Genomic DNA, 9,857 nt, shown 5'->3' with positions numbered 1-9,857 from the left:
TTTTCCTCCCAGTAAGGGGGCAGCTGGGGCACAGTGGAAAGGGGATCGGCCTGAGAGGGCCATCACTGGGGAGGAAGAGAGAGGCAGGGAGAAGAAAAATGACCAAAGCTCAGGATCTACTAGTAAGTGATTAGCCTTCACCAGAGCACAGAAACTGTGGACCATTATTATAAAATAATGAAATGAAATAAAATACAGCAAAAATAAAATATAAGAAAGCAACATAAAATAATGAAACTAAAAGGGATAAAGGTGCCAAACCCTCTGGTAAAGGTCCAAGAGAGCTGGAATTCCTACAGGCACAAGCATGAGGTAGGCTCAAGGACAAAACCTTTGGCTACAGACTGGGGAGCCCAGGGCAGCCGGGGACAGTGGTGTCAGGTGGCCAGGGCTGCACGCCTCACTCTACTCACTCCCTCAGTGACCTTATGGCATCTCTTATCTCTTCGGGCCTCACTTTCTCCTGACGGGCTCAGGGAGAACACCAAGCTAGTTTCCAATAGTTAGGAGACATGGAGTACTGCTCCCACATGCTGGGGTCAGTGCATTCACTCACCAACATGAATTGATGCCCTACTGTGTGCCAGGCAGTATGCCGTGTGCTGGGCAAAGTCCCTGTCTACATCCTGGTGTGTGTGTGCGGAGCTGGAGTGGGGGGAGACCCACAATAAATAAGTGAACAAATAAATGAGTAGGGAGGCAACGTTTGAGTGGAAGCCTGAATGATCTGTGCAGCCAGGTAGATATTTGGGGCTGAATGATCTAGGCAGTGGAGATGGCTAGTGCAAATACCCCAAGGGGCAAACAAGCTGAGGGTCATAGAAGAGTAAGAAGAAGGCCAGTGGCCAGAAAGAGAGTGGGGGAAATGAGAGAGAGGGCAGATTCTGCAGCACTTGTGGACAGGGTCAGGGCTCTGGGCTTTTTCCGAGTGTGGTGGAAGCTATTGGAGAATTTTGAACAGCAGTGTAATAGCAGCTGATAGATGTTTTAAGTAGTGGCTTAAGAAATACATGTTACATGAGGAGGGGGAAGGGTAAGCTGGGACGAAGTGAGAGAGTGGCATGGACATATATACACTACCAAATGTAAAATAGATAGCTAGTGGGAAGCAGCCGCATAGCACAGGGAGATCAGCTCGGTGCTTTGTGACCACCTAGAGGGGTGGGATAGGGAGGGTAGGAGGGAAGGAGACGCAAGAGGGAGGGGATATGGGGATATATGTATACATATGGCTAATTCACTTTTTTATACAGCAGAAACTAACATAACATTGTAAAGCAACTACACTCCAATAAAGATGTTTAAAAAAAAAAAAGAAATACATGTTGAGGACATTGTGCTAAGTGAAATAAGCCAGGCTCGGGAGGACAGATGTTACACACTACCACTTATACGAGGCAGCTAACATAGATTCATCGAAGCAGAGAGTAGAATGATGGTTGCCAGGGGCTGGGAGGAGGTATTGGTTAAAGGGTACAAAGTTTCAGGTATACAAGATATGTCCTAGAGATCTACTGCACAGCTTAGTGGCTATAGTTAACAATATTGCATTGTTCACTCAAAAATTTGTTAAGAGGGTAGACCTTAGCAAAGGGTAGAGGGCTCTTCTTTTAAAATTTAATTTAATTTATTTTTGGCTGCGTTGGGTCTTTGTTGCCGCGCGCGGGCTTTCTCTAGTTGCGGCGAGCGGGGGCTACTCTTCGTTGCGGTGCACGGGCTTCTCACTGCGGTGGCTGCTCTTGCTGTGGAGCACGGGCTCTAGGCGCGCGGGCTTCAGCAGTTGTGGCTCGCGGGCTCTAGAGCACAGGTTCAGTAGTTGTGGCTCGAGGGCTCTAGAACACAGGCTCAGTAGTTGTGGCGCATGGGCTTATTTGCTCTGCGGCATGTGGGATCTTCCCGGACCAGGGCTCGAACCTGTGTCCCCGGGGTTGGCAGGCGGATTCTTAACCACTGCACCACCAGGGAAGTCCCTAAGTGTTCTTATCACAAAAAAAAGAAAAAAGGGGCTTCCCTGGTGGCACAGTGGTTGAGAGTCTGCCTGCCGATGCAGGGGACACGGGTTCGAGCCCTGGTCCGGGAAGATCCCACATGCCGCAGAGCAAATAAGCCCGTACGCCACAACTGCTGAGCTTGCGCGTCTGGAGCCTGTGCTCTGCAACAAGAGAGGCCGCGATAATGAGAGGCCCGCGCACCACGATGAGGAGTGGCCCCCGCTTGCCGCAACTAGAGAAAGCCCTCGCACAGAAACCAAGACCCAACACAGCCAAAAATAAATAAATTAATTAATTAATTAAAAAAGAAAAAAGAAAAAGAAAGAAATACGTATCATGTATTTCTGGTTATATCATGACCAGGTACACCAGGTATGTATACCAGTGTATGTTTTTTATGAATGGAACAAAAGTATCACAAAACAGTATTTTGTGCAATGTTTTCGATAACAGCAAAAGGTAATCAAATAATTAGGATGTGATGAGTTTTAAGTATTTATTACCTGTGTTTTATCATGTTATTTAATTGTAATATTATACAATTTAATTTTTAGTAATGACTGTGTTTAACAACTGGCGGACAGAATCCCTAAACATCGAGCAGTTGGCTCTGGTGAGCCGGTGTAAGCTGATCTGTGCACACCGCCGCCTAGGAGCCTTCTGGGCTCTGACAGTCTACAGGTCCAAGGTTAGAAGGAGCTAGGAGCCCGCTGAGGCCACTGAAAGTGGGCACTGAGCCCACCCCCCGCTCCTCAGCCCCACGAGGCGTCTTGGCCTGAATCACAGTCTCTGGAAGGAGAGAGAGGAAGGAGCGCAGGAGAGAAGGACTCCAACCAGGCAGGCAAGTGGCAGGAAAGGCTGGCGGCATCAGTGTTATTGTGGGAGCTGTTTTTCTCTGTCTTATCAATGGCAGAGACCAGGGAGAACAATACCCCTGACTAAATATCACTTCATGAGCCAACAGGAAAACCCCCCAAGCGTGGGTCAGATGAGTTGGCTGATCTGGGTGGGCCTGGAATCCTTTCCCAGCCCTGAGCTCTCAGGGTCTGCCTGCTGCTGCTTTCCGTACCCCAGTGTGCTGATTACACACGCTGACTCCTCTCAGCCTCTTGTTTTTTTGCAATGGAGAGAACCGCCAGGTCCTGGAGACTTGGGAAGGAGTAGCTGCCTGTCCCTCGCTGTGCAGACTATGGCAGAGCAAGGCCAGACTTCCTGCTCCTTGGCTTCGTGTGTCCTGCATGGACACCACCCATTCTCCCTGCTGGCCTCGCTTTGGGAGCTGTGTAGGCACTGAGAATATCACCTCCCTTCAGCGGATTTGGAAACGGAGGTCAGGGAGGTCAGGGAGCCTGCCACAGTGTCAGGAGAACTAACGGCGCACATGTTTGGCAAAATAAAAAAGTCTGAAATCAAGTGTTGGGGAGAGCGTGGACCCATAGGACCTCTTCTGCTGGAAAACATTTATAGCAATATCATGTAAAGGTGAACACTGACGGCTCCTGCAATGCAGCAAATGCACATACACCAGAGATACTCTTGCAAAGGTAGGTCAGGAAGAGTCCTGCCTGCACTGTTGCAAGAGCCATCAACAGGAGGATGGTTGAGTAAACTGTACTGTAGTCACACAATGGAATAGAGTACAGCCATCTGAATGAATGGGTGACAGGGGCATTCCTCAATATGATTACCATTTAGCAGTACTATATTAGGTGAGATAAGCAAGTCACAAAGATTTCAAACAGTATGATATTCTTTAAATAAAGTTAAACAACAAATCAAATATATATCTTTTTAGAATACATATACATATACGAGACAAAACTCTATAAATAGGAAAGCAAGGGAATGATTCTACACGCTGATTATCTCTGATTGGGGGAGCCTGGGGGATTGGCTAAGGGTCGACCTCATAGGTAGATATAAGGTATTGTCAAGGTCCGAGTTTTTGCTTCGACCGGCTTGTTCATAGGGACTTATTATATTAATAAACAATTAAATAAAAAATAATATTACGGAGTGGGGATTATGGTTAACACCCTCTGTGTGCGTAGGCTGAGGAAGAAGGGGAAGGTTGGCGCTGGAAATCAGAAGACTTGGCTGCTGCCACCACATAGTTTTTCAGGCGGACAACTCAAAAATCACAGACGCAGAAGCCAGGTGATTTTCCTCTTCTAGGTGGCAGTTTTCCTGTCGGTAAAATGAGGTTTGGGGACGGGATCATCTTTGAGCCCCTCTCTTAGCTGAGCTAGAGCAGGCTCTGTTGCTGTAACAAATAATCCCCCACCCACGCCTCCTTCTCAGAGGCTGAACACCAGAAGGTTTGTTTCTAGCCCTCAACACAGTCTGAGAGGTCCTCCTCGTCAGCTGTCCTGCGATGTGGATACAGGGATCTGGCCTCTTCTGTCTTGGAATCTTTCACTTCCCACCAGCAGAATGGGAGAGAGAAAATATGGAAGACCCTCACCGACACTTGCTGCCTCACCAGAGACACGCTGTTTCTTCTCACCTTCCTGTCACCGAGAACAAGTCCCATGGCCCCAGCCCAACTGCAAGGGAGGCTGGGAAAAGGAGGGAGGGCAAGGATGCGCAGGGAACAGTGACTTTCCCTGCTGGAGCCCCCTGAGTTCCTGCAATCCTCTGAGCCTCTGAGCCGTTCCAGGCCAGATTTGACAGTCTCCTGTCTCTGAGTCTACGAACCACAAAGGCTTTCTGAGTTTATTCGTTCATTCCTTAAGTAAACAGTGGGGCTGCTCTGATCCAGCACCGGGTCAGGCAAAGGAGCTCATCGTCCAGTCAGTGGCGGTGCTGTGAGGAAAGGGGTGAGAAGGGAGGACTGACCTTCTCACGGTATTATGATGTCATAATACCATGCAAACACTGATAGTCAAGAATAAAACAGAAAACATCTAGTGGGTGTGTGTGAGGGTGGAGGTGGGGGTCGTGGTTACAAAAGGCTTCTTGGAGAAGGTCATTTTTTCGACAGAGTCTTGAAGGGTAAGAGGAGTCTGCTGGGAAGGCTGAAAGAGGGGCTCTTCCTGGTAGGGGAACAGCATGTGCAAAGGCATGGAGGCGAGGAAGGCCTTGCAAGAGTGGGGAAAGGTCAGTGGTTTCATTTGGTCAGAGGGCAGGGCACACGTGTGGTGTAGGGGCTGGAGGGTAGGTTGAAACTACAATTAAGGTAGAAAGGTGATCGGGAGTCAGAGGTCAAAAGGGCCTTGAATGTCATGCCCAGTGAATGTTTGGACCTTATCCACTGGGCAACCATGGAAAGATTCTAAGGAGGCAAGGAAGGCCAAAGGTCACTGAAGGGGCCATTTCAACCCCTCCCAAAGTCTCCATTAGCCAGTTTCCCTTCCATCCTTTGATGTGGACAAGACTTTTCCCAAGAAAATGTACAGAGCTCTGCACACTCAACTCTGGGTAAGTCTTAACCCCCATCTTCCAAACAGAGGCCCACAAGCCTAAATACATACAAATCAAAGAACCGCTCCCCTTTGTGCCCCACAAGAGGACACGTTCACATTTCAATCACTGGTCCCGAGTGACCAGGCATCTTCCTTCTAGCCCTGAAGGCCTGGGGTCTCTCCACGGGGTTGGGGTGGCTAAACAGACTATTGGTAAAATGTATACGGCTTGTTTTTTAAAGAAAAGTGGATGCGGAATTGGAAGGAGAGGAGGAAAGTCGCTGCTGCCACAGTCCCTATGTGAGGAAGGCCCCATCTCTGCCCCACCACTTTTCTGAAGGCCGTTCCTTGGGGAGCAGGGGGTCTGCTAGACCTGCCCCTGTGACTTCCAGGGATCTGAGGTGCAGGGGCGTCTGCCAGCTTGCCCCAGGCTGAGAACCCTAGGCGTCCGATATCCAAGCCGGTGCTCCTCACGCCCACTTCAAGGAATCTAGCCTTGAAACTGAGCAAGCACTCTCTGAAGGCCTTCTAGGGACCAGGACTGTCAGGTGCCCAATGCTTTCCTGCGTCTTGGGACTCAAGCAACCATGGAAAGATTTTACACACGAGGAAACTGCAGCAGAGGATACTCAACTTGCCACTGTCACACAGTGAGGAAGGGGGCAGACTCCAAAGGCCTAGGCACTTTGCGCTGCTCTGAACCTATATGCAGTGGCCGGCTGAGTTCAAGGTTCAAGGCTCTCCCCACCTTGTATGGTTCTCTTCTGGTCAAGAGTCTGTGAGTGGGGCCTGGAGTGGTCAGGCTGTCTCTCTGGTTTTCCCTTTGGAGTACCGCACAACGATATCTGGGGTTGGTAGGTGCCAAAATCTAGTTAGCATTTACTAAGTCCTATGCCCTGGCAACAAGGGGGCTGCATCCACGGGAAGAAGGGGTACCGCAAGCCCACTGGGGTTGAGGGTGGCCTCTTTCTAATTCTGCACAAAGTCCTCATATAGGTCAGAGAGTTCTTTGGGAGGGTGGATATAAGGGATGGCAAATCGTTTTCATCTTCTGGGCCAACGGCACCCTTAGTGGCCATGCAGAGTGCTGTGTGGAGGTGGAGTCTGGCATCCCGTCTGGGAAGGAGTTCTGCGCTCAGCGATTTCTGTCCCGGGTTGGAGGATGGGGCAGTGGCGTGTGCAGGGAGAGTATTTGCCATTTTGCTATCACTGCTGTAAACTGACACCTTCTGTGTCAACACACAGCCCAAAGGAGTCCAGTGCTCGGCCCTGGCCCAGAGGAGAGGCAAACGTCAGCCTTCCCTGTGTGTATCTGCTTTTTAAATTCCTGACGCATGGCATGCAGGCAGGTTCAAGAGAGTTAGGCGTTCCTTTGCATTACAAATCACCACGAGATGTTTTTTAGTGAAATAAGCAGCAAAAACTTGCACAGGATTGTGAAGTCCCGTCTTCTTCTTCTGCTCATCTCTGCCGGCCTTTCAAGCCCAAATTGAAGGCTGATTCCCCCCACCCCATGAAGACCCCTGCTTGCTCTTCTTTCCAAAGTTTCTCCTGCTCTGAGCTCAAAGCTCTTGGTCTGAAATTCCACCAAACACCTATCAGAACTGTTGCCTGGGCAACTTTGGCGGCAGACACTTCCCTACATATTCCCTCCTCCTTCAACCACCAGTCCAGGAAAGCTGAATATTACTCTTACTGAGATTATTAATACCACACTTCCTTCCCGCGTGATGGCTTATTCCCAGCTAGCAAAGCACCTTCCTGTTTGCATCCTCATTTGACCCCATCAGTCACTAACTGAGAAAATTGAGGTTTACAGAGAGAGCTGACACTTGCCCAAAGCCACTCGCCCAGGTTTCTTTTCTCCAAATCCGGTCTTCTCTCCATTGTCCCATTCTGGAGACCACAGGGTGGATGGAGTCCCCAGAAAGGGCAGGGGACAGGGATCCAAACCTCACCTGAGAATTCCCTCCTACCTGTGGTTCTGAGGATAGTGTATAGGCCAGAGTGGCCATACAGGGGACTGCCAGACCAGGGCCAAGGAAGGGAGAACTAGATGTGGATTGGATTAGGAGCAGGTGGCTTAGACATCAGGCTTCCTGGGTGATCCTGGGCCACTCCCTTTCCTTCCCTGGGCCATGGTGCTTCTTCCTCTGTAATGTGAAGGCTTGAGATAGGACCCCTGACATTTTGAAAGCAAGGCTTCTTAATGTGTACATGATGGGGAGTGGGGAGGCACAGAGTTTGGGCCTGGACCAGTCTTCTTATCCTGGGACCCAGGCCTCTGATACCCATCTGGTCACCCTCACCCATCACCTCCCATCCCACGGGACGTGCTGTCTCAGGGACCTGAGGGACTGGTGAGGGGCCCAATCAGCTGCTATCCAGGCAAACTGCCTGTCAGTTGCTCAAATTTATTGATCACTAACTGGATACAGAGCCCATGTGTCGAGCAGGTGTGCTGTGGGCAAGGGGAGGGGGAAAAGTACAGAAGCAAAGAAGCCCTTCAGGCTTCAAAGGGGACCATAATTTGGCCATCTCTCCATCCAACCATTGACCTAGCAAACATTTTTGGATCATCTGCTATCTATGTACCAGGCCCTGCCTAGGAACTATGGGGCAGGGATGAGGTGGGGTTGGGGTGAAAAGGGCAGAGGCTATCAGTGTGGTCACCAGGTAGGACAAGCAACCTCACAGCATCAAATCACTCTTAAGGACAGGGAACCCCAGACCAGGTGTCAGACTCATAGTCTCAGGCTGAGAACCATGGCAGAAGGGTCCTGTGTGGCTAGCACTTTGGTTCTCCACATGCCCCATCACTACCTGTCTATTGCCTTATACCTAGTGGTACCTGCTTGGCCCCTAAAGCAATTTGAATTTGCAACCCATACTAGGGAAAAATATCAGCACTTCAACATAACAGGACTACCCTCGTCCAGAAGGAGAGTGGGGGCCAAAGACAGAGAGTTCTGGGCTGGTGCTGGGAGCCTTGGAGTCTCCTCTGGGCTCTCCAACTTCCTGTGCAATTGGAAGATGTCCCCTCTCTGACCAGCAATTTTCTCTGTAAAATTTAGGGAAAGTCTAGATGGGTGGTTCCAAATCCTATCCAGCCCCCCACCTTGGAACCTTAAAGACAGTATCGGAGTTCCAGAGATGACCCCAAATGTTTCCAAAAGTAAATGGCTATAACATTTATTCCTAACAAGTGTGTACCTTCTCTTTAAACAAATAGGTTTAAAATATAAAGAGTACTGTAGAGATGTGTCTCGGATGAATAAAAATATTAAGATATGATTGGTGTGTGCGCTATCATTTGTCCTAATAATCACAAATTGTTTGATAGACAAAATCTTTGAAAACATGATCAAATGAGACAGAAGACAATCCAAGGGGTACTTGCTTGGTGACATGGTTGGAAAGGGTAGCACTTGGTCATCATTGAAGTCCTTTCAGGTCCAAGCATCCACAGATGTGTGCCGATGCCAGTTGTGGGAGAAATCCTCATGGAGGGGGTGGCAGAGAGCTGACCCTTATGGAATATCTTCTGATTACTAAACTCAAACTGGTAACCTCACAAACATCCCCAGAGGTGGGACAGTGACCCTCCCCATCTTACAGAAGGGAAAACAGGTTTATTCACAGAGGTTAGGTGCCACGCCAAGGCCACTCATCTGGAAGTTGGCCGAGCTGGCACTTGAACGCCGGGGGAAATGGCTCCAGAGCTAGGTTTGAGGTTGGAGAGGCGACTCCGGCCCCCTCCGGGCACCTCGCCGCTAGGTCCCTGGCGCTGGCGCAGTGCAGGTGCCCGAAGATTACCCCAGTCTGAGAGGGTGAAGTCCCCCTGGAGCTTCGGGGTGTGTTGGGCGCAGGCGGAGGCTGGGGCGGGGGCTCCCCTCAGGCATACTTGGACTAGCTGGGCCGTCCTGGGGCGGTGAGTGACAGTCGTCTTCCCCAGCTCCCCCAGACCCATCTAGGGTCCTGGCGACCCGCAGAGGCACCGGGGTGGCCTGGGGCCGGGGGTCCGGGCTGAGGAAAAAGGGCGAGAAGTGAGGCGGACCCAGAGCAGAAATAGGAGAAGAGAGAGGGGGAGGGGGAACGAGGGAAGGGGGCGGGGAGTCCTTCCTGGGACAGGAACCCAGGCCCCCCTTGGCTGAGCCGACCTGCAAAGCGATTCTGCAGATGGAAGGAATTAAGTGGGAGGGGGAGGGTCCTTCGATGATAGCGAGGAGAGGGAGGGAGATGTGTGTGTGTGTGTGCGCGCGCGCGCGTGTGTCTCTGGGCCTGAGAAGGGAAGGAGAGAGAGACACATCAGACTAGACGAAAGTAGAAAAGATGAGAGGCAGAGACAGAGACAGAGTCGGAGACAGATCCACAGAGAAAGACGACGAGACCGACAGACAGATGATGGACACAGGAGATGTTAGTCTGAGAGAAAGGAGAGAGTATGTGGAAGGTAGGAAAA

The sequence above is a fragment of the Eschrichtius robustus genome, chromosome 7 (assembly GCF_028021215.1).
Source record: "Eschrichtius robustus isolate mEscRob2 chromosome 7, mEscRob2.pri, whole genome shotgun sequence".
NCBI lineage: Eukaryota > Metazoa > Chordata > Mammalia > Artiodactyla > Eschrichtiidae > Eschrichtius > Eschrichtius robustus.
Note: the sequence above shows the minus strand (reverse complement) of the source record.